The following is a 25,812-nucleotide window of genomic DNA, read 5'->3' on the forward strand; positions in this document are numbered from 1 at the left end:
TTAACATAACAATTAATATAGTGCTATATAATTTTGATTTTTTTTATCAGCTATATGTTTATCAATAATCAATATCTTGATTAAGATTTTTTTTTTTGTGAATTAAAAAATGACTTTGTAGTTATTTTTGAATATTATAATATTAATGTTGATAATAAAAAAAAGATTAAAAATATTATAATTATTATAAAAAATAATTAATATTACAAAAATATTATAAAAAAAATTTCATTTTTAGTTCTTTCTTTTATGTTATTTATGTTATTGTTATAGAAGGTCTGCCCTAAAAAACTGAGAAGAGGAAGAAAAAAATGAAAAAGAAAAGTGCAATCCAATCTATATAAATGTAATTTACATCATAATGAAACGTTCCGGTGTTTTCATTTAGAAAGTTGAAAGCTAAAACAATAAAAAATAAAAATAAAAAATAAAAAAAATCGACCGTTCAAGTATTCAAAATTACACGCTAAAAATGATAGAAATAAGGGCATGGCATGTTAGCTTATACATAGTATATATGTGGACCAAATATAAGTATCCAATAGAGATGAAAGAAGATAGACAATAAATCCAGATGAGGAGAAAATGCCTTTCAATATGGAACTGCTATCTAATGAATTCAACAGTTCCAGCCTAATATAAATAAACGAATAAAGAAGAGTGGCATCAAGACCCTAATAAAAAAAGGGGGTGATATGGTGAAATTGGTAGATGCTATAGACTTAATTGGATTGAGCCTTGGTATGGAAACCTACCAAGTGATAACTTTCAAATTCAGAGAAACCTCGGAATTATAAATGGGCAATCCTGAGCCAAATTATGTTTTTTGAAAACAAACAAGGATTCAGAATATGACAATTAAAAAGGATAGGTGCAGAGACTTAATGGAAGTTATTCTAACAAATGGAGTTGGCTACGATGCATTAGTAAAGGAATCCTTCTATTGAAACTCCAGAAAGGATGAACAATAAACCTATATATACGTATAAATACTGAAATACTATGATATACGTATACATACTGAAATACTATCTCCAAGCCAAATGATTAATGATAACCCGAATCTTTTTTATTTATTTATATGTTTATATGAAAAATGAATGAATTGCTGTGAATCGATTCCGAGTAAAAAATATGGAATATTCATTAATCAAATCATTTACTCCATCGTAATCTGATAGATCTTTTGAAAAATTGATTAATCAAATGAGAATAAAGATAGAGTCCCATTATACATGTCAATATCGACAACAATGAAATTTATATGATAAACTTTAGAAAATCCGTTGACTTTAGAAATCATGAGGGTTCAAGTCCCTCCATCCCCAGAAAGGCCCATTTGATTCCCTAATTTTTATCATATACTCTCATTTCATTAGCGGTTCAAAATTCATTATGTTTCTCATTCATTAATTTTTTTATTTTAACAAGCCTTATGTTATATATGATACACGTACAAATGAACGTCATTGAGCAAGTAACCCCAATGGTAAATTGGAATGATCATATTATCGCTTGTACTGTGCTGAAACTTACAAAGTCTTTTTTTTTTCTTTTTTTTTGAAGATCTAAGAAATTCCACCAAGCTCTGGATAAGACTTTGTGCTCCCATTTAGTCTTTTTAATTAACATAGACCCAAGTCATCTATTAAAATGAGGATGATGCGTCGTGAATGGTCAGGATAGCTCAGCTAGTAGAGCAGAGGACTGAAAATCCTCGTGTCACCAGTTCAAATCTGGTTCCTGGCACATGGATTCTTTATATGAGTATTGATTCTACAAATTGGTTGACATAAATAGTCATTAATTAATAGTATAGATCATGATACATGTTTATCCATCTAAGCGGTTGGCGAGATACCCCTTCTATTTAAGAAATAGAGAATATTTATAGATGAGTATTTATAGATGAGTAAAGCGTATCTAAAGAAACAAATAGATTTTGTTTCCTCATCTTTTTAGTTACTTTTTCATACTATGTCTCCTCTCATTCCCAAAGAATGGTACTACTTCTTCTATATTACAAGGGGAGGTGAGGGGTATGAATAGCCAAGATTAATTTTAGACATAATACAAATAGAATCTGATCCCCTTGCATTCATTTCTTTCAATTTTCTTTTCATATTCTATTTCCCTATTTCCCCCCATGTTGTTACTTTCTTGGTTGTTACTTTCTAGAACCCATCTAAGTGTTGTGCGTGGTAAATAGTTCTACGTCACTAACTCTTTCATCCTATTGACTCTGCTAAACTCATGTGGAAAAAGTATCTTTCAAAATTTGAAAATCATACCGAATCCCTCTAATTTAATTATTGTTTTATTTATTTATTTATTTAGGATTTCTTTTTTTTAGCCTATCCTTTTTTTAACTTATACATAATATATGAAATGAATGAAACTTTAGCTCTTTGATCTATAAAAAACATACAAATATTCTTCAAATATATGGAGTTGTAGAAGTGAAGATGAGTTTCTGATTATTCAATGAGGATCTTGTAGTTCATAAAAATTAGGGGCACTTTTCCAAACCTAGAAAATAGATGGAATTCTAGGATTCCTCCTTGGGGCAAATACTTTATGCATACTTCTTCCAGTTGATCTATACCATACTCTATTCACGTAAGATGATACACACTGGCTAACAATCCACTTGGTGCTACATCATAGGCACATTGGGAGCATCGATAATTGTAACCATATACATATAAAATGACAGCAATGGAATGCCAATCATCGGGCTTTATTTGTAAAGTCTATATTCCTTGGTAATCGAAGCCAAAAATCTATGAACTAGCCCATGTTTGACTAACCAAGCAGACAAATGACCCTACATCTTTTTTATCTCTCTCGTATTTTTATTTGTATTCTATAAGTAGTTTGTTTGTATAAGTATTATAAGTATTTGACATTTATGATTACGATGAAATTTATGAAGATTGGCTTGCTGTTTGGTATTCCGTATCTATACAAAAAAAAAAAAGAAAGGTCCTGCCTAATTGACTAATTCGTGGGAAGATATTGAGCTTTTGTATTTGAAAAATGTTTTAGGGGGGATCTCTGAAGTAGATGGTGGTTGATAGAGTAATCATTGATTATAATTTCCCGTATGAGTACCGCATCTAACATGAAATTTGTGGCTGGTAGTAAAACACTGATTCGCCTATTGAGATCTACTTCGATCTTCATAGATTTCTTGAGATATTTTCTTCTTAAGTTTTGTTATAGCATCTATAATGGCCTCTGGTTTAGGTGGACAGCAGGGCAAATAGACATCATGGGAATTAGCTTATCGACCCCCCAAACAGTACTATAAGAGTTGGTACTAAACATCCCCTTTGTTATTGTACATGCTTCCATAGCAATAACATATTTTGGTTCAGGCATTTGTTCATATAATCTCACTAAAGAAGGGACCATTTTCATTGTTACTGTAAGTGTTGTTAAAATTAGGTCTGTTCTGTCTAGGACTAGATCTTGGCACCATTTCATAATGATGAAAGTTGAATCGCGATCCTATTAATGAAGCAAATTCAATAAAGCAACAACAGGTACCATATAGAAGCGGCCATAAACTGGAAAGTCTTGACCAATTTGAAAGATCACTTGATGTAGTTGAAATAACTAAATTTTGGACTGTTCGATCAAGTAAGAGAAACTAAATAATGGAATTCGTAACTCTTTCATTTTTTTATATTTTTTATTGTCTGATAAATATTTAAGAGCTAAGACCATTCCAGAGCTCTTTTTCACCATGCATAAATTGAACCAACAACTAGGATAAGCATGAAAATTAAAGCTTCTATAAATACGGATCCCCCCAATACATCAAAACTCATTGCCCATGGATAAAGAAAAACCGTTTCAACATCAAAAACAACAAAAACGAGAGCAAACATATAATAACAGATTCAAAATTGTAATCGGGGCTAAAACTCCAGAAATTAGAAATGACAAAATAGGAATAACACTTGATATTATTATAAATGCCCAGAAAATATCATATTCGTAAAGCAGCGTGATTAGGTCACACTTGTTTCTCTTTGTGATGATAAATGACCCACTTAACTGAGTGGTTAGAGTATTGCTTTCATACAGTGGGAGTCACTGTTTCAAATCCAAGAGTAGGTAGAACTTATTCGACACCAGCGTGAATAGTCTCTAATATGTTTTTCTACTCATGCTTTTTAATTAATTTTGTATATTTTTCGTCCTACTCTATTTATCTATTTAATTTCGAATTTATATTTTTTTGTTTCACTAGAAGTTGATTCTACTTGATTATATTTGATTCTTATTCAAATTCAATCGGCAGAAGCAAATCAAATAAGGTGTATAAACAGAACTTCTGTTTAGACACCTTATTTTTCCTATTCGGACCCACCACTTAGTTAAGATATCACATTGATAGTCTCTATTTAATACGAACCTAGGACGACCTGCTCCTAAACCCGTATTATATTAGCCCGGATCTTAATTAAGTTCAAGTTCTAATGGAATGGACCTCAACCCCTAACCAACCTATGGTTAGAAACCTTGGTATAATGTAGAAGCCATAATAGGGGACGGAAAACCTATTGATAAGTCAAGCTAAAACAACCAATTCTTTAATGGTGTTCTAGGTGTTCTCAAGAGATAATTAATCTCACAAGTATTTTCTTAATCGAATCAAAGTTGTTTTATTATTAAAAAATAAGCCTTTAAATAGGCTTTGAAAGAAACAAAATAAACCCTAAAAACCCTAGGAAAAATCGGCCACACACATAAAGAAACCTAGTTGGCCGAAACTATACTTCCTTTCCTAATCTAAGTTTGATTAACTAATTCCTTTATATTAAATTAGGAATTAATTAATTTACAATGGAAAGAATAAAATAAAAACCTTCCTAATTAATTAATTATGTTCGTAATGACCCTTCTTTGATCCAATTGGACTTCAAATCAGCTTCAATAGTCTTTGTGGAATGCCAAATAAGCTTATTGTGAATTTCCTCACGTTGCCCTTGCTTGGAGTATGAGAAAAGGCTAATACAATAAAATACAGTAAAGCCTGCAAGGAATACAGCAAATCTGGCCTTTTCTTCCCCTTATGCGCAAACCACCTTATTGGTCGGCTTTGAAGCTGCTTTGGCTGGTTTCTATGACTCATCTTCCATATGAATTGAACCCATAAGGATGGGGTTCCAATTCATACAACCCGACCTCCATATTGTCACCAAAAACGTCACCCGGGCCCGTTTTGGCTTCTATTGCTTGTATGAGTAAAACAGACCTTGGCTCTTTAGATATGGCCAACCCCTCTTGACTATGACTTATTCCTTGTATGAAGACAGCAATATTATCCTTGAACTTCTTGGCTTGGGCCCTAGTGATCAGTCCCACCTTCATTTGTATTGGCTTAGCACCCTAGCGGGTTGTCGGTTGAACAGTCTCGGGTAGATTCGCATCATTCCCCTCCTCTTGAAAATGATTTGTCCTCAAATCGAAGTCATCACCTGCAGCAAAAGGACAAAATCAGCAACATTAAAGGTGTCACTAACACTATACTCACCCGGTAAATCAAGTTTGTAGGCATTGTCGTTTATCCGTGCCAAAACTTGAAAAGGTCCATCGCCCCTCGGCATGAGTTTGGATTTCCTTTGTTCAGGAAACCTTTCTTTCCCTATATGCTGCCACACCCAATCTCGAGGTTCAAACACCATTGGATGTTGGCCTTGATTAGCCACCTTTGCTTATTGCTCGGTCCTCCTCTCAATATTTGCTCGTGTCTTCTCATGAATCTGCTTTACAAAATCAGCTTTTTGTTTTCCATCTAGATTAGCACGCTCACTTAAAGGTAAAGGTGTTAAATCTAATGGAGTCAAAGGATTAAAACCATAAACAATTTCAAATGGAGTAAATTTAGTTGCTGAATGTAAAGACCTATTATATGCAAATTCAACATATGGCAAACATTCTTCCCAAGTTCTTAAATTTCTACTAATTAATGCTCTCAACAATGCAGACAAGGTTCTATTTACTACTTAGGTTTGTCCATCAGTTTGTGGATGACAAGTAGTTGAAAATAAAAGCTTAGTACCTAATTTAGTCCACAAATTTTTCCAAAAATAGCATAAGAACTTAGCATCCCTATCCGAAACAATAGTTCTTGGCATTCCATGCAATCTCACAATTTCCTTGAAAAATAAATTAGCAATATTGGATGCATCATCAGTTTTGTTACATGCAATAAAATGTGCCATCTTAGAAAACCTATCTACTACAACAAATATTGAATCATTACCTATCCTTGACCTAGGCAACGCAAGAATAAAATCCATAGACAAATCTACCCAAGGATAGGTAGGAATCGGCAAAGGCTTATACAATCCATGCGGCTTCAATGTTGATTTTGTTTTTCGGCACTTCAAACATCTTTCACAAATTCTCTTAACATCTCTCCTCATGTTAGGCCAATAAAATGTTCTTGCAGTAAGGATAAAGTTTTAAAACACCAAAATGACCCATTAAACCACCCCCATGTCCTTCCCGAACCAATAATTCCCTAATACTATAATTAGGCACACAAAGTTTGTTTTCCTTAAACAAATATCCCTCAAATATGTAAAATTTATTAAATCCATGTTTCAAATAGGTTCTAAAAATTTCTCCAAAGTCACTATCATGCTCAAAAAGTTCTTTCAATTGTTCAAATCCAAGCAATCTAGCATCTAAGGTAGAAAAGAGTACATACCTTCGGGATAATGCATCGGCAACCACATTTTTCTTACCTTTTTTGTAGCGGATCACATATGGAAAGGTTTCAATAAATTCAATCCACTTGGCATGCTTTCGGTTGAGCTTTCCTTGACCCTTGATATGCTTCAAAGACTCATGATCCGTATGAATCACAAACTCCATTGGCATGAGATAATGCTGCCACGTCTCCAAAGCCCTCACCAAAGCATACATCTCCTTGTCATAAGTCGGGTAGTTTAGGGCAGCTCCATTTAATTTTTCACTAAAGTAGGCTATGGGTCTTCCTTCTTGCATTAAGACAGCTCCAATACCTACACCCGAAACATCACACTCAATTTCAAAAGTCTTAGAAAAATTTGGTAAAACTAACAAAGGTGCATTACACAATTTTTCTTTCAACAAATTAAAAGATTTTTCTTGTATTTCCCCCCATTTAAAGCCGACGTTCTTCTTGACAACTGCATTCAATGGTGCTGCTATGGTACTCAAATCCTTGACAAATCTTCTATAAAAGCTTGCCAAGCCATGAAAGCTCCTCACTTGGGTGATAGAAGTTGGAACCGACCACTCTTGAATTGCTTTCACCTTAGCTTGGTCAACTTTGATTCCTGCAGCACTTACTACAAATCCTACAAACGCAAGCTCATCTTTGAAAAATTCACATTTTTTAATGTTACCAAACAATCTTTCCTTTCTAAGAACTTGTAAAACTTGCCTAAGTTGATCCACATGGTCATCCAAATTTCGGCTATATATTAGAATGTCATCAAAATAAACAACCACAAATTTACCAATAAATGGACGCATTACATGATTCATAAGCCTCATGAAAGTACTAGGTGCATTGGATAATCCAAAAGGCATAACTAACCATTCATACAGCCCATATTTAGCTTTGAATGCAGTTTTCCATTCATCACCTTCTTTCATCCTAATTTGGTGATAACCACTCCTAAGATCAATTTTTGTAAACATGCAAGCACCATGCAACTCATTAAGCATATCATCTAATCTAGGAATGGGATGTCTATATTTGATGGTAATGTTATTTATAGCCCTACAATCAACACACATTCTCCATGTACCATCTTTTTATGGCACTAACAAAACAGGTACAGCACATGGACTTAAACTCTCACGAATATAACCTTTGTCAAGTAAATCACTTACCTGTTTTTGCAGCTCCTTTGTTTCTTTGGGATTGCTCTTATAAGCTGGTCTATTTGGTATGGCAGCCCCTGGAACAAAGTCAATTTGATGTTCTATCCCTCGAATAGGTGGTAGTCCAATTGGAATCTCATTTAGGAAGACATCTCCAAATTCTTTCAAAAGAGAAATCATTGAACTTGGAAATTCAAGTTCTTGAAAGTTAGTTTGATCAGTAAAATAATTTTCTTTATAAATCATGACCAACAAAGGTTTCTTACACTCAATAACCTTATTAATATCCCCTAAACTCAAATAAAAGTTGCTACTTAACCTTTCTTTTCTTTCTTTTCCCTTGGATGGGCACAAACCTTCGGATTTCTCTTCCTTCTCCAAGTTCTCGGGTTTGCCACTTTTTTTCCCCTCTCTTTCGGTTTTTCCTTGATCTTTCCACTTAATATGAGTCTTAGAAACCTTACCTTGATCAGCAACCTAATTCTTATCTTCTTGAAAGGATGGGGAAGCCGTTGGTGCCATACTTACTTTTTCCTTGAGCTTTTCGGCTTCTCTCCTTTGTTGCATTTGTAATTGGTCTTTGTAAACCTCTTTAGGAGATAATGGTTCCAACTTGACCTTCTTCCCTTTAAACCTAAAAACAATACTATTTTCTCGACCAAAATGAGTAGCATCTTTATCAAATTGCCATGGCCTACCTAATAGTATATGTCCAACAATCATGGGTACAATATCACATAAGACTACATCCTCATATCTACCTATACTAAATTTTACTTTGACTTGTTTGTTTACTTTCATCTCACCACTATCATTAAGCCATTGTAATCTATATGGTTCAGGATGTTTTATTGTTTTTAAGTCTAATTTATCAACGACAAGGTTACTTATTACATTAGTACAACTCTCACTATCTATAATCATGCTACAAATTTTACCTTGTATTTAACAACGAGTGTGGAAGATGTTCTCTCGTTGAATTTGTTCTTCATCCTTGTAAACAGCAAGTACCCTCCTTGAGACCAAATTTAGCTCAACATTTGATGTGTTTAATGGTTCAGCCTCATCATCAAGTCCTTAATCTTCTTGTTCGATTCCAGCCTCACTAGCCTCACTTTCGGATTCCACCTCTCCATTACCCCTAATTACCATTATCCTTCTATTCGGGCATTGGCTGGCTATATGTCCTCTTCCTTGGCACTTGAAACAAATCATTTCTCTTGAATTTTGAGGTTTAGGTTTAGATTTTACCTCACTTTTAATGGCTTGGGCAGATTCGGTTTTAAATTCTCTTATCGGCCAGTTGGTAGTTTCTTCACCAAGTTTCGGCTTCAGCTTGCTTTCACAAGTGGAATTGTTTTTCCAGCCACTTGAACCTGTCCTTCCACTGCTAGAAACTTCTCCAAACCATGTACTAACACCCTTCCTCTTGAATTGGCTCTCAAGCTTAATTGCTACATGCAACATCTCCTCCAATTCCAAGTATTGTTGTAATTCAAGCTGGTTGGGAATGTCACGGTTTAACCCTCCAAGGAATCTTGCCATTGTTGCCTCCCTATCCTCATTCATATTCAGCCTCATCATGAGCATCTCCATCTCTTTGTAAAAATCCTCCATGGACCTAGTTCCTTGAGATAAAGATTGAAGACTTTGATGCAGCAACCTATGGTAATGGGATGGCACAAACTGTTTCCTCATGCCTCCTTTCATTTGACGCCATGTCGAGATTAAATCATCACCAACTCTCCTTCGGGTATTTTACTCATTGGTCCACCATTGGAGTACATAATTTCCAAACTCCATTGCTGCCAACTTCACCTTCTATCCTTCCAAATAGTTGTGGCAGTCAAAAATCATCTCCATTTTTTCTTCCCACTCTAAATAAGCTTCGGGATCACTTTTACCCATAAAAGGTAGGATGTTAACCTTGATATTTCTCAAATCATCATCTGTATCTTCCCTCCTATATCTTCCATGGCCAGCTCTATCTTGGACAGCGAAAGTTTCATCCATACCTTCTTCAAAGTCTCCACCGAATGGCTCCTCATCAAATTCCTCTCTCGGTCTCTCGCGACCTCCTCGTCCTCGGGCTCGCCCTCCATGGAATTCTTGCCTATTTCTTGTATTCGGCATTCCTTGTGAGGCTTCTAGTCTTCCCACTCTTTGATTCACATGCTCAACTTGAGCACTAACCTGCTGTATTGACTCCAAAACAGCTCTCATGTCCACTTGGTCTCCACTCCCGGTAGCTCGGGCATCGCCATGGAATGCTACGGACTCCTCCTCATTGATCCTCAAGGGTGGCTCTCCTTTCCTCATTCTAGAATCTGCCATGTTAGTAAAATACTGCAAAAAAAATAAAATAAACCCTCACAATATTTGCTTCCTCACGTGTTTCACTCAAACAAGGTCTCGACACTCGTGTTTGCACACTAGTTTCGGCTTTTACCCTCTTTTAAGGTCACACACTCTTACCTTTTTCTACACAATGAATTATCTCAAAGTTCTAATTAAAACACCCACAAAACAGCAATTAGATCACTAGTATGTTTTAATTAAACTTATCAACAAAACAGTAAGCAAAAATAAACAAATACCGAACGGAATGAAAATAACTATTTTCGGTTTTTCTAGACAAAATAAAGCAAATTAACGAGAAAACTTTGGAATTTTGAAGAACTGGACCAGATGGTAATATATTATGAGTTCAAGAATAAAATTCCAGAAAAAGAAATTCAAATACGAACAAGAATCAAAGAGAACAAAAATATAGAAAAGTGTTGGTTGTTGTTCTTGTAATTCAAGTTTGTATCAATTCCTTTAACTAATTTTAATCCAAATAATTTAGCACTCAAACTAAATTATCCAGCAGCAAAAATAACTCTCCACAAATTCCAAATATGGAATAAATAATCAACACAGCAGCAGTTACAAAAAATTTCCACCAACAAACTTCAACACCAATTTTCAACAAACCGATATATATATATTTTTTTATATTCGACTTTCTTCTTTTTTTTTTCTTCTCTTTTTTTTTTTCACTCATTGAATATTAGACACAACTGCAGTAGCATGAATAAACAACAAATTTGCAATTCCAACTCCAAAAATTCACCAAACCTGTGACCTCCAAATAAACACAAATGTACAGTTTTTTTTTTTTTTTTAATGTTGCCGCAAACTTTTGTTTTTTTTTTTTTTTTTAAAGATGAATGTAAATATTTAAGACTAAAACAGCAAAGAAAAATCAAGAATAACCAAATTAAAAGAACAATGATGAAAGACAACCAACAAACTAGGAAACAAAAAAATACGATAAAACTAGGAAATCCTAATTCAACTAGGAATGAAAATTTTTTTTTTTTTAAGATGCAGAACGTGTATGGGATGGATGCAACCTTAACCTAATTTTAAAATTGCAGAATAACACAAAAACAACAAAAGCAAATAAAGATAGATCAAACCTGAACAAAATTTAGCTCTGATACCAAATGATACGAACCTAGGACGACCTGCTCCTAAACCCGTATTATATTAGCCCGGATCTTAATTACGTTCAAATTATAATGGAATGGACTTCAACCTCTAACCAACCTGTCGTTAGAAACCTTGGTATAATGTAGACGCCACAATAGGGGATGGAAAACCTATTGATAAGTCAAGCTAAAACAACCAATTCTCTAATGGTGTTTTAGGTGTTCCCAAAGAACAAAGATATAATTAATCTCACAAGTATTTTCTTAATCAAATAAAAGTTGTTTTATTACTGAAAAATAAGCCTTTAAATAGGCTTTGAAAGAAACAAAATAAACCCTAAAAACCCTAGGAAAAACCGGCCACACACATAAAGAAACCTAGTTGGCCGAACCTATACTTCCTTTCCTAATCTAAGTTTGATTAATTAATTCCTTTATATTAAATTAGGAATTAATTAATTTACATTGGAAAGAATAAAATAAAAACCTTCCTAAAGTTATTTTTCGAGAAAATAAATAAATAAAAGCCAAAAAGTAATGGTAGTTTCCTAAAACAAAAAGTAAAAACAAATTAGGAAACTAAAAATGGTAATTTTTGGCTATGTTGGTAATGACCCTTCTTTGATCCAATTGGACTCCAAATCAGCTTCAATAGTCTTTGTGGAATGCCAAATAAGCTTATTGTGAAGTTCCTCACGTTGCCCTTGCTTGGAAGTATGAGAAAAGGCCAATACAGTAAAGCCAGCAAGGAATACAGCAAATCCGGCCTTTTCTTCCCCTTGTACGCAAACCACCTTATTGGTCGACTTTGAAGCTTCTTTGGCTGGTTTCTATGACTCATCTTCCATATGAATTGAACCCATAAGGATGGGGTTCCAATTCATACAACCCGACCTCCATAGTGTCACCAAAAATGTCACCCGGGCATTTTGGCTTCTATTGCTTGTATGAGTAAAACAGGCCTTGGTTCTTTAGATATGGCCAACCCCTCTTGACTATGACTTATTCCTTGTATGAAGACAGCAATATTGTCCTTGAACTTCTTGGCTTGGGCCCTAGTGATCGGTCCCATCTTCATTCGTATTGGGTCAGCACCCCAGCGTGTTGTCGGTTGAACAGTCTCGGGTAGATTCGCATCACTACTCGTGTCCTAGCTCGTCTGAGAAGGAGATTTACTTCAATTGTTTGTCTTTTGCCTTCAGCTTTACTCAAGTTAGCTTCCCTATTTCAAGATTTTGTTGAGCTTCTTGTGGATCAATGTCACTACCCTTCTCTGCATCATTTACTAAAACAGTGATCTCATTATTGCCTATTCTAGCAAAACTACCCATCAGAGCCATCGTTAACCATTGGTCGTTAAGGTGTATTCTAAAAATACCGATATCTACAGCTGTGGTAATGGGCACGTGGTTTGGTAATATGTTGATTTGTCCACTATTAGTAGATAAAATTATTTCTTTCACTTCCAAATCCCAAAGAATACGATTCGGGGTTAGTACACAAAGATTTAAGGTCATTTATTCAATTTGCTCTCCATTTCTAAGTTCGTAGCCTTTGCAATAGCTCCATCGATGTCACCTACCAAATAAAAAGCCTGCTTAGACTAACCATCTAATTCGCCAGAAAGGATCACTTTAAATCCTCTAATTGTTTCTGCTAGACCAACATATTTCCCTGGTGAATCAGTAAATACATCTACTACGAAAAAGGGCTGTGATAGAAAACGCTCAATTTTTCATGCTCTTGCTATGGTTAAGCGATCTTTTTCAAATAATTCATCCAACCCAAGAATAGCTATAATGTCTTAAAGTTCTTTATAACATTGTAAAGTTTATTTAACTCTTTGCGCATTTTCATAATGTTCGTCACCAACGATCCGAGGTTGGAGCATAGTTTTCGTTGACTCTAAAGGATCTACTGCTGGATAGATACCTTTGGCAGCCAATCCTCTTGATAGGATGGTAGTAACATATAAATGTGCAAATGTTGTGGCCGGAGCAGGATCGATCAAATCGTCTGTGGGTTTATAAACTGCTTGAATAGAAGTTATGGACCCCGGTTTGGTAAAAGTAATTTTTTTTCTTGTAAAGAAGCCATTTTGGTACTAAGAGTGGGTTGATATCCCACAGCGGAGGGCATTCTACCCAACAAGGCTGATACTTCGAATCCTACTTGGACAAAACGAAAGATATTGTCAATAAATAGAAGTATGTCCTGTTCATTAATATCTTAGAAATAGTCCGCCATAGTTAGGGTGGTTAAACCAACTTTCATATGCGCTCTCGGTGGTTCATTCATCTGACTGTAGACTAGAGCTACTTTTGATTCTGAAATATTTTTTTCATTAATTAGTCTAGATTCTTTCATTTCTATGTAAAGATCATTGCCTTCACGAGTACATTCACCTACTCTGCCAAATACGGATATGCCCCTATGAGCTTTAGCAATGTTGTTGATCAATTCTATAATGAGTATTGTTTTGCCCACTCCCACTCCCCCGAATAATCCTATTTTTCCTCCATGGCGATAAAAGGCTAAAAGATTTACTACTTCAGTTCTTGTTTCAAAAATCGATAATTCTGTATCTAATTGTATAAAGGCACACGCAGACCTATGAATAGGAGACATTATGTGAGTATCTACAGGACCTAAATTATCAACGGGCTCTCCAAGGACGTTGAAAATCCATCCTAGTGTCGCTCCACCGACTGGAATGCTTAGTGGAGCTCTTGTGTCAATCACTTCCATTCCTCTCATTAGACCATCTGTGGCACTCATAGCCATCTTGCCCAATGGAAAAGCTACATCCAATACCGGACCAATGATTTGAGCAATACGCCCTAGATTGTTTTTTTCAAGTGCGGGACCCCCAGGACCACAAATAGTAGGATTGATTCTCATAATAAAATAAAAAGATGTCGAAATTTTTTGCGAAAATTATTGAAATAAAAAATAAATGTTCGATAGTAAGTTAAGTTAATCGGTTAATTCAATATTTCAATAAGAAATCAAAAATGGATGCTAACACTCGACTTTGTTGGGGCCATCCAATCGAAGTAATCCAGTTGTTTACTTTTTTAGTCATGAATGAATTCTGTATAATGATAAGGGTATAGGGTATAATGATAAAAATCTTGAGAAAGTCTTTCATTTGCCTATCATTATAGGCAATACGAACATATTATCTATGGAATTTGAACCCAAACTCTATTCTATTTGTGATTCCTTTTTTCTATCTCATTGGCCCTTATTTCATGTCCTATTTTCCTATTTGAGCATATTGATTTACGCCTAGCCTATTATTTATTATATTAATATTATTTTTCTTTTTTATACTTATACCCTTTCTTTCTATTCATGAATGAATTCTGTATATTTTTACATATAGGATTTATATATACAACATATATTACTGTCAAGAGTGAATTTTTTAGATATTTCGATCATAAAAAAGGTAAGAGATTAGAAACTTTGAAAAACAATGAGCGGGTTACGCCATACATATGAAAGAGTATACAATAATGATGTATTTGGCAAATCAAATACCATAGTCTAAGAACGAACCGTTATGATTAGTTGATAATTTTGTGAAAGGTTCATATGAAAAGTTTCATTAACTCCTAATTCATGTCAAGTAAACCTTGGTATTGTGAGAATTCTTAATTCATGAGTTGTAGGGAGGGACTTATGTCACCACAAACAAAGACTAAAGCAAGTGTTGGATTCAAAGCCAGCATTAAAGATTATAAATTGACTTATTACACTCCTAACTATGAAACCAAAGATACTGATATCTTGGCAGCATTTCGAGTAAGTCCTCAACCTGGAGTTCCACCTGAGGAATCAGGGCCATGGTAGCTACTGAATCTTCTACTGGTACATGGACAATTGTATGGACTGACGGGCTTACCAGTCTTGATCGTTACAAAGGTCGATGCTATGGCCTTGAGCCCGTTGATGGAGAAGAAAATCAATATTTTGCTTATGTAGCTTACCCTTTAGACCTTTTTGAAGAAGGTTCTGTTACTAACATATTTGCTTCCATTGTGGGTAATGTTTTGGGTTCAAAACCCTACACACTCTACGTTTGGAGGATTTACGAATCCTTCCTTCTTATACTAAAACTTTCCAAGGACCGCCTCATGTCATCCAGGTTGAAAGAGATAAATTGAACAAGTATGGCCGCCCCCCATTGGGATGTACTATTAAACCTAAATTGAGGTTATCTACGAAGAATTACGGTAGAGCAATTTATGAATGCCTTCGTGGTGGGCTTGATTTTACTAAAGATGATGAGAAAGTGAATTCCCAACCATTTATGCATTGGAGAGACCATTTCTTATTTTGTACCGAAGTCATTTATAAAGCATAGGCTGAAACAGGTGAAATCAAAGGGCACTACTTGAATGCTACTGCAGGTACATGCAAATAAACGATTAAAATGGTTGTATTTGCTAGAGAATTGGGAGTTACTATTATAATGCACGATTACTTAATAGTGGGATTCACTGTAAATACTAGCTTGGCTCATTATTGTCGAGATAATGGTCTACTTCTTCATATCCACCGTGCAATGCATGCAATTATTGATTGATGAAAAAATCATGGTATGCACTTTTGTGTGCTAGCTAAAGCGTTACGTCTGTCTGGTGGAGATCATATTCACACTGGTACTGTAGTAGGTAAACCTGAAGGGAAAAAAGACATCATTTTAGGCTTTGTTGATTTACTATGCAATGATTTTATTGAAAAGTTCGAAGTCGCGGTAGTTATTTCATGCAAGATTAGGTCTCTCTGCTAGGTGTTATCCCTGTGGCTTCAGAGGGTATTAATGTTTGGCATCTGCCCACTCTGACCGAGATCTTTGGAGATGATTCTGTACAAAAGTTTGGTAGAGGAACTTTAGGACACATTTGGAAAAATGCTCCCGGTACCTTAGCTAATCGAGTAGCTCTAGAAGCATGTGTACAAGCTCGTAATGAGGGATGTGATCTTGCTCGTGAGGGTAATGAAATCATCCGTGAGGTTAGTAAATGGATTCCTGAACTAGCTACTGCTTGTGAAGTATGGAAGGAGGTCAAATTTGAATTCGAAGCAATGGATACTTTGTAATCCAGTAATTACTTACTATTCATTCTCTTAATTGTAATTGAAATTAAACTCAGCTGAATCTTTTAGTAAAAGGATTGAGCCGAATACAAAGATTTTATCAACTTTTTATAGATACAGATCTATCTAGATATACAAGATCTTAAATACAAAATATAAGGTAAAACAACTTAAATGTTTCTATTGTTGTGTTGGATCCACAATTAATCCAATGGATCCTTAGGATTGGTGTATTTTTCATTTTTTATATTATATATTTTAATTATCATTTTTATAGTTATATTTTTATTTTATATATTATTATATCTTGTTTATATATTGATACGAACCTAGGACAACCTGCACCTAAACCTATATTATATTAGCCCGGATCATAAATTAAGTTCAAGTTCTAATGGAATTGACCTCAACCCCTAACCAACCTATGGTTAGAAACCTTGGTATAATGTAAACGCCACAATAGGGGATGGAAAACCTATTGATAAGTCAAGCTAAAACAACCAATTCTCTAATGGTGTTTTAGGTGTTCTCAAAGAACAAAGAGATAATTAATCTCACAAGTATTTTGTCAATCAAATCAGAGTTGTATTCTTATTGAAAAATAAACCTTTAAATAGGCTTTGAAAGAAACAAAATAAACCCTAAAAACCCTAGGAAAAACCGGCCACACAATGAAGAGTTCTAGCTTGATGGATTCCTTCCTTTCCCTAGTCTAATTAATTAATTCCCTTATTTTTCAATTAGGAATTAATTAATTTACAAACAAAATAATAAAATATAAACTTTCCTAAACTTATTTGTCCAGCAAATAAATAAATAAAAACCCAAAAAAAAAAAAAAGAAAGTCAATCGCAAATTAGGTAACGAGTAGACTTTGACATCTAGGCTGAATTATGTCTTCAACCGAGCTAACTCATGACCGAGCTTGTCTTCCATCCAAGTTAGCTTGTGTCCGAACATGCCTTTCATCCGAGTTAGCTTGTGTCCGAACTATATAGTGTCAACTGGCCGAGATAGCTGATGTTGTCCAAGAGTTAGATGTCTGAGATAGTTGGACAAGAGTAAGATGTCCGAAATAGTTAAACAAGAGTCAAATGTCCTAGATAGTTGATAGCCGAGGTGGAATGTTGTCCGAGGTATGAATGTGCTGTTGATGTTCAAAAGAACTGGTGTTGTCCGAGACATGGATGACACTAGTGTTGTCCAAGACATGGATGGACTGATGTTGTCCGAGGTCAAATGCTCCCCGAGGTATGGATGTCCTCCAACGTATGGATGCCCTTTGAGGTATCCAAGGTATGGTTGCCCTCCGAGGTATGGATGTCCTCCAAGACATGGATGGATGTGTGGGCAGGGGCAGAATCACATCATATATTATTATATCTTGCCGTTTCAAATCATGGATCGAGTCGAGTATCACAATTTCTTCTACCCATCTTATATATTGTCCTTTTCATTATGTGTTGGAATAGATACTGATTAGTAGGCAAGATTTTACAAAAAAAGGTTATTCAAAAAAAACCTTATTCAATTATTTTGAATTGAAAAACTATTTCATCCTATTTTATCACATATGGAGAAGAGATACCCCAGATTCTCGCAAGGGATAATCACTTCTTCTTTTTTTTTTTTTTCAGTATCTACTTGTTATTAGTTAATAATCCTAGTGATTGGATTTATATGCTTATCCTGATTCTAAATTCTAATCGGAATATTCAAATGATTTTTATTAAATGACTATTCATTTATTGTATTTTCATGTAAATGGGGGCAAGAAAGCTCTATGGAAAAATGGCAGTTTGATTCGATGTTGTTTAGGAGGGGGTTAGAATACAGGTGTGGGTTAAGTAAATTAATAGATTGTCTTGGTGGTTTTATTGAAAATGAAAATACCAGTGTAAATAAAGATCCGATTATAAATCATATGAATAAAAAAATTCCTGATGGGATTGAAAGGAGCAATTATAATTATAGTAATGTTGATCATTTAGTCGGCGTCGGAGGTATATTCAAAATTTCATATCTGATCAAACTTCTTTTCTTTAGGGATAGTAATAGGGACCATATTTCATATCTGATCAAACTTCTTTTCTTTAGGGATAGTAATAGGGACCATTACTTTGTCCCATATTTTGATATTAAAAATCGAATTTTTGATACTGACACCGATCGTTCTTTTCTAAGTGCACCAAAAAGTTCTTTTTATAGTTATCAGAATTTTGGTTATCCGAATAACGTATCTAAGAGTGACGATCCTCACTATTATCTTTACATGTATGATACTAAATATAGTTGGAATAATGGCATTACTAGTTGCATTGATAGTTGTCTTCGTTCTCAAATCAATACTGATCGTTATATTTTAAATAGTGGTGTCAATTGCAATGACAGTTGCATTTATAGTTACATTTTTGATGAAAGAGATAAGAGTAGTAAAAGTGGGAGTTCCAGTATACGAACTAGTACGGATGATAGTGCAAAAACTCTAAGAAAAAAGAGAGTTCAAGAGAGCTCTAACTGAAATAAGAAAAAGAAAAAGGGATTTAGAGAGAGCTCTAACCCAACTAAAAGAAAACAAATTAAAATTAAATAAAATTTTAAAAGAAAAGAAATTAACGAAAGCTCTAGCTGAAATAAGAGAAAGTTAAAATGATTTAGCATTTTCTCTAAATCAAATACAAATAAGAGACAGAAAAAGTGATTTAGAGATAACTAAAACATACAAATATTTGTGGGTGCAATGCGAAAATTGTTATAGATTAAATTATAAAAAAAATTTTAAATTTCAAATGAATATTTGTGAACATTGTGGACATCATATGAAGATGACTAATTCAGATAGAATCTAAAGTTTGGTTGATCCAGGTACTTAGGAGCCTCAGGATGAAGACAATGATACGAATCCGCCCGTGCCCGCACAACTGACAACGCGCTGGGGTGCTAACCCGATACGGATAAAGACCAGGCCGATCACTAGGGCTCGATCTAAGAGTTTTAAGGACAACCTTGCTGCCTTTATCGAAGGAGTAATTCATTCTCATAAGGGCTTGTCCATACCCAAAGATCCAAGACTTGCTTTGAGCATACAAATGGTGGAATCCGATACAAACCCAGGTATCGATTTTGGTGCATTTATGGAGTTCGAGCAGCATGAAATGGATCCAATGCTTCATAGATTCAATAAATATCACTAAGAGGTAATGGAAACAAGTCAAAGCAGAAGTAAAACCAATTTGTATGGACTTGTATGGACAACTTCAAAATTTCGCCGAAAATTACTATATTGCTTACTAACTTTACAATATTTTTCTGAGTTGGCTTTTGCTTTTTCCTTCAACCAATGGAAACGTGTAGGACTTGATAAACAGCCTATTTGGCATCCTAAAAAGCATATGGAAGCTGATTTGGAGCCCAAACAAGCTGGAGATTGGTCAAAGATACCTTAGTAGTCAAACTAGTCAACTAGTTTCCTAATTTGATTTTGACTTTTTGTTTTAGGAAATTACTCTTTCTTTTTGGTTTCTATTTATTTATTTACTGGAAAAATCAACTTAGGAAAGTTATAATTTATTATTTTCATTGTAAATTACTTAATTCCTAATTCAAAATAAGGAAATTAATTAATCCAAATTAGATTAGGAAAGGGTGTGAAATTAGGCAATTTCCTAATTGGATTCTATGTTGGCTAAAATTTCCTAATCCTTTTAGGGTTTTATTTTGTTCATTCAACAGGCCTTAGTTTGATTGAGTGTTTTTGTTTGACTTATCAATAGGCCTTCCATCACCTATTGTGGTGTCTTCATTATATACCAAGGTTTATAATCACAGATTGGTTAGGGGTCAAGGTGACCATTAGAACTTGTACATAATTAGATCCGGGCTAATATAATATGGGTTGAGGCGTAGGTCGTCCTAGGTTCGTATCATTTAGTATCAGAGCCAATTTTGTTCAAGTTTGATCTATCTTTATTTGATTTATTTTGTTTATGTTAATCTGAAATTTTAGCATTAGGTTAAGGTTGCCTTTATCATCATACACATCCTGCATCTTTAAAAAAATATATATATATTCATTCCTAGTTGAATTAGGATTTCCTAGTTTTACCGTATTTTTGCTTCCTGGTTTGTTGGTTGTCTTTCATTATTGTTCTTGTTAATTTTTGTTTTTGTTGATTTTTCTTTGATATTTTAGTCTTAAATATTTGCATTAATATATTCAAAAAAGAATGAAATAAAAGCTGAACAGATATTAAAACTGCACGTTTGTATTTTGTTTGGGAGGTGACCAGTTTGGTGATTATTTGGTGTTACAATTGCAATTTTGGTGTTGATTCTTGCTACTGCAGTTGTCTTATGTGAGTAAAAAAAAAAAAAAAGAAAAAAAAAAGGAAGAAGAAAAGCCGAATAAAAAAAAAAATTTCGGTTTGTTGGAGTTTGATTTGTTTGCTGGAAATTATTGGAGCTGTTGTTTTGTTGATTATTTATTCAACATTTGGAGTTGCTGGGGAATTATTTTTATTGCTGGATATTTTAATTTTGGGTGTTTAAATTTTGTGGATTAAAATTAGTTGAAGGACTTGATACAAAACTTGAATTACAAGGACAACAACCAACACTATTCTATATTTTTGTTCGATTTGATTCTTATAAGTGTTTGAAATTATTTTTCCTAAATTTTATTCTTGAATCCTTAATCTTTTACCATCTAGTCCAGTTCTTGCTAATTCCAAAATTTCCCCTACTATTTTGCTTTATTTTGCCTAGAAAGCCAAAAACTAATTTTTGTTAATTCAGTCTGTATTGCTTACTTTTTGCTACTGTTTTGTTGATAAGTTTAATTAAAACATACTTGTGATCAAATTGATGTTTTTGGGATGTTTTAATTAGAACTTTAAGATAATTCATTGAGTGGAAAAAGGCAAGAGTGTGTGAGCTTAAAAGAGGGTAAAAGCCGAAACTAGTGTGAAAAGATGAGTGTCGAGACCTTGATTAAGTGAAACACATGAGCGAGAATTTATTTTCTTTTTGTATTATTCATACTAACATGGCAGATTCAAGGGTGAGAAGAGGAGATCCACCTTTAAGAATTAATGAAGAAGAGTCCGTAGGATTCCATGGTGGTTCCCGAGCTATGGGGAGTGGTGAGCAGACGGACATGAAGGCTATATTGAAGCAATTGCAGTGGATGAATGCCCGATTTGATAACATAGATCAAAGGATGGATAGGATAGAAACATCACAAGGAGGGTTGAATATAAGGTTAGATGCTTATGGAGGTCGAGGGGGCCAAGGACGACCAAGAGAGGAATTTGGGGGAAGTAACTTTGGAGATGACATAGATGAGGGGTTTGATGAAATTTTTAAACCTCAAGAAAGGCCAATCCATGGGAGAACAGCAAGGAATGAAGATGATGATCAAGGGAATATCAAGGTAAACATTCCACCTTTCATGGGAAAAAGTGATCTGGAGGCATATTTGGAATGGGAGGAGAGAATGGAGATGATCTTAGATTGTCATAATTATTCGGAGGCCAAGAAGGTGAAGTTGGCAGCAATGGAGTTTGGTCATTATGCACTCCAATGGTGGACCAATGAGTAAAACACTCGTAGGAGAGTTGGTGATGACTTGATCACTACATGGCAACAAATGAAAGGAGCCATGAGGAAGTGATTTGTACCATCATACTATCATAGGTTGCTACATCAAATGCTTCGATATTTATCTCAAGGAAGTAGGTCCGTGGAGGATTATTACAAGGAGATAGAGATGATTATGATAAGGTTAAGCATGAACGAGGATAGAGAAGCAACCATGGAAAGATTCCATGGTGGTTTGAATCGTGAGATGGCCAATCAACTAGAATTACAACAATATGTGAAATTGGAGGACATGTTGCATGTGGCTATTAAATTAGAGCATCAATTCAAGAGGAGGGGTATAGGCTCATGGTTTGGGGGTGTTTCCAATAGCGGAAGATCAATTCCAAGTGGTTGGAGAAACAATCCTACCTATGAAAACAAGCCAAAGCCGAAGGTGGGAGAAGAAAGCACCAATCGGCCAAAAAGGGAGCCTAAAGCCAAATCTGTCCAATCACCAAAGAATAATGTAAAATCTGATCCTAAACCTTCAAGATCTAGAGAAATTATTTGTTTTAAGTGCCAAGGATGAGGACACATCGTTTTTCGATGCCCGAATAGAAGAATCATGGTGTTAAAGGGTAATGGTGAGCTAGAATCGGAAAGTGAAGAAAGTGAGTGTGAGACCGAACACGGAGAGGAAGAACTTGAAGATGAAGCCAAGACATTCTAGGCATCCAATGCCGAATTAAACTTGGTTTCTAAGAAATTGCTTGCTGTATACAAGGATAAGGAGCAAGTTCAAAGAGAAAACATCTTCCACATCTGATGTGAAATCCAAGGTAAGATTTGTAGTATGATTATTGGTAGTGGAAGTTGTACCAATGTAATTAGTAATCTTGTGGTAGATAAACTAGGCTGGACAACAATTAAAAATCCTAAACCTTATAGATTACAATGGCTTAATAACAGTGGTGAGAGGAAATTGAATACACAAGCCAAAGTAAAATTTAGCATAGATAAATATGCGGATGTTGTTTTGTGTGATGTTGTGCCTATGCATGCCGGACATATTCTATTAGCTAGACCATGGCAATTTGATAAAGATGCTACTCACTATAGTCTACAAAATTGTATTGTTTTTAGATTTAAAGGTAAGAAGGTCAAGCTGGAGCTATTAACTCCTAAGGAAGTATATAGAGACTAGTTACAAATCCAACAAAGGAGGGAGGCCGAAAAACTCAAGAAGAAAGCTAGTATGGCACCAACGGTTTCACCATCCATCCAAGAAGGTAAGTTCGAGGTTTCTGTCCAAGGTAAGCATTCTAAAACCCAAATTGAATGGAAAAATCATGAGAAAGCCAAAAGTGGAGTGAGAAAAATAGAGAAACACAAGAGCCATAGTGAGAAACTTGGAGAAAAAGCCGAGAGTGATGCAAAATTCAATGAAACCATGAGTGAGAATGGAAAAGAAAGAAAAGAAAGGAAAAGTAAAAAATTTTATTTGAGTTTTAGGGATGTTAATAAAGCCATCTTGAGTAAGGAACAATTTCTGATTATGAATTATAAAGATGCTTATTTAAAAACATTTTTGTTGTATAGAACTTTATCTGCTTTGTTGAAAGCTTTACTTTGTGGAAATTTGAAAATTTGGAAGAGATTATTTTCTAAATTTGAAAAGTATAATTTTTGCACTAATGAACATGTATTTTTAGATTTTTTGGTGATAGTGTTTGACCTAAGATATTTGATTTGGTTGCACTTACGAAAGGAAAGGTTTCCAAAATAAAGAAAGTCAAAGTTTATTCCACGCGTGGATGGACCTTTTTCAAGTTTTAGAGCGGATTAACGAGATTGCCTACAAACTTGATTTAATGGGTGAGTAGAATGTAAGTGCCACATTTAATGTTGCTGATTTATCTCCTTTTTCTGCAGGTGATGATATTGATTTGAGGACAAATCCTTTTCAAGAGGAGGGGAATGATGGGAATCCGCCCGTGCCCATATAACCGACAACCCGCTAAGGTGCTGACCCAATATGGATGAAGACTGGGCTGATCACTAGGGCTCAATATAAGAGGTTTAAGGACAACCTTGCTGCCTTTATCCAACAAGTAATTCATTCTCAAGAGGGCTTGTCCATACCCGAAGATCCAAGACTTGTTTTGAGCATACAAATGGTGGAAGCCGATACGAACCCGGGTAGCGATTTTGATGCCTTTATGGAGTCTGGGCAGCATAAAATGGATCCAATGCTTCATGGATAATGTCACTAAGAGGTCATGGAAACAATTCAAGGCAGAAGTAAAACCAACTTGTACGTACTTGTATGGATAACTTAAAAATTTGGCCGAAATTTGTTGTATTGCGTACTGACTTTACTGAATTTTTTTGAGTTGGCTTTTTCTTTTTCCTTCAAGTAATGGCAACATGTGGGACTTCATGAGCAGCCTATTTGGAATCCTACAAAGCATATGGAAGCTGACTTGGAGCTTAAACAAGCTGGAGATTGGTCAAAGATATCTTAGTGGTCAAACTAGCCAACTGGTTTCCTAATTTGATTTTGACCTTTTGTTTTAGGAAATTAGTATTTTATTTGGTTTCTATTTATTTATTTGCTGGACAAATCAACTGAGGAAATTTATTATTTTATTATTTTCATTATAAATTAATTAATTCTTAATTTAAAATAATAGAATTAATTAATCCAAATTAGATTAGGAAAGGGTGTGAAATTAGGCAATTTCCTAATTGGATTCTATGTTACCAAAATTTCCTAATCCTTTTAGGGTTTTATTTTGTTCATTGAAAGCCTATTTAAAGGCTTATTTTCAATAAGAAATTAAGGTTCAATTTTATATAGAAAATTATTTGTGAAATTGAATTCTCTTTGTTCTTTTGAACACCTAAAACACCATTAGTGAATGAGTATTTTAGTTTGACTTATCAATAGCCCTACCATCACCTATTGTGGTGTGTTCATTATATACAAAGATTTCTAATCACAGGTTAGTTAGGGGTCAAGATGACCATTAGAACTTGAACATAATTAGATCTGGGCTAATATAATGCAGGTTTAGGCGCAAGTCATCCTAGGTTCGTATCAGACATGGTCTCTAAGGATCCCATACAATTTCACTCACGGGAGGAACCTTATAAAGATTGTACTGATTTTAATCAAAGCATGATAGGATTAACTAATGTTTTTCAAAGAGGCATAGGTCGACTAAATGGTATTCCTGTAGCAATCGGGGTTATGGATTTTCAGTTTATGGGGGGTAGTATGGGATCGGTAGTGAGCGAGAAAATCACACATTTGATCGAACATGCTACCAATAAATTTTTACCTCTTATTCTAGTGTGTGCTTCTAGAGGAGCATGTATGCAAGAAAGAAGTTTGAGCTTGATGCAAATGGCTAAAATATCTTTTTATTTATGTTGTTATCAATCAAATAATAAGTTATTCTATGTATCAATCCTTTCATCTCCTATTACGGGTTGGGTGACAGCTAGTTTTGGTATGCTGGGAGATATCATTATTGCCGAACCAAATGCCTACGTTGCATTTGTGGGTAAAAGAGTAATTGAACAAACATTGAATAAGACAGTACCTGAGGGTGCACAAGCGGCTGAATATTTATTCCATAAGAGCTTATTCGATCCAATCGTACCATGTAATCCTTTAAAAGGCGTTCTGAGTGAGTTATTTCAGCTCCATGCTTTCTTTCCTTTGAATCGAAAAATGAAATCAAAA

At 34.7% G+C, this 25,812-nt stretch overlaps 1 non-coding gene and 3 pseudogenes across 1 annotated transcript; 3 read left to right on the forward strand and 1 right to left on the reverse strand.

The window, feature by feature from the left end:
- Positions 1 to 1,676: 1,676 nt before the first annotated feature.
- TRNAF-GAA (transfer RNA phenylalanine (anticodon GAA)) lies at positions 1,677 to 1,749 on the forward strand. Its single transcript has one exon. It is a non-coding gene; the product is annotated as a tRNA-Phe (tRNA).
- Positions 1,750 to 12,446: 10,697 nt separating this feature from the next.
- LOC125420479 (ATP synthase subunit beta, chloroplastic-like) lies at positions 12,447 to 14,375 on the reverse strand (annotated as a pseudogene).
- Positions 14,376 to 15,038: 663 nt separating this feature from the next.
- LOC125420478 (ribulose bisphosphate carboxylase large chain-like) lies at positions 15,039 to 16,489 on the forward strand (annotated as a pseudogene).
- A 1,721-nt stretch (positions 16,490 to 18,210) lies between these two features.
- On the forward strand, positions 18,211 to 25,812 carry LOC132799986 (acetyl-coenzyme A carboxylase carboxyl transferase subunit beta, chloroplastic-like; annotated as a pseudogene).

Source organism: Ziziphus jujuba, chromosome 11, assembly GCF_031755915.1.
Source record: "Ziziphus jujuba cultivar Dongzao chromosome 11, ASM3175591v1".
Taxonomy (NCBI): domain Eukaryota; kingdom Viridiplantae; phylum Streptophyta; class Magnoliopsida; order Rosales; family Rhamnaceae; genus Ziziphus; species Ziziphus jujuba.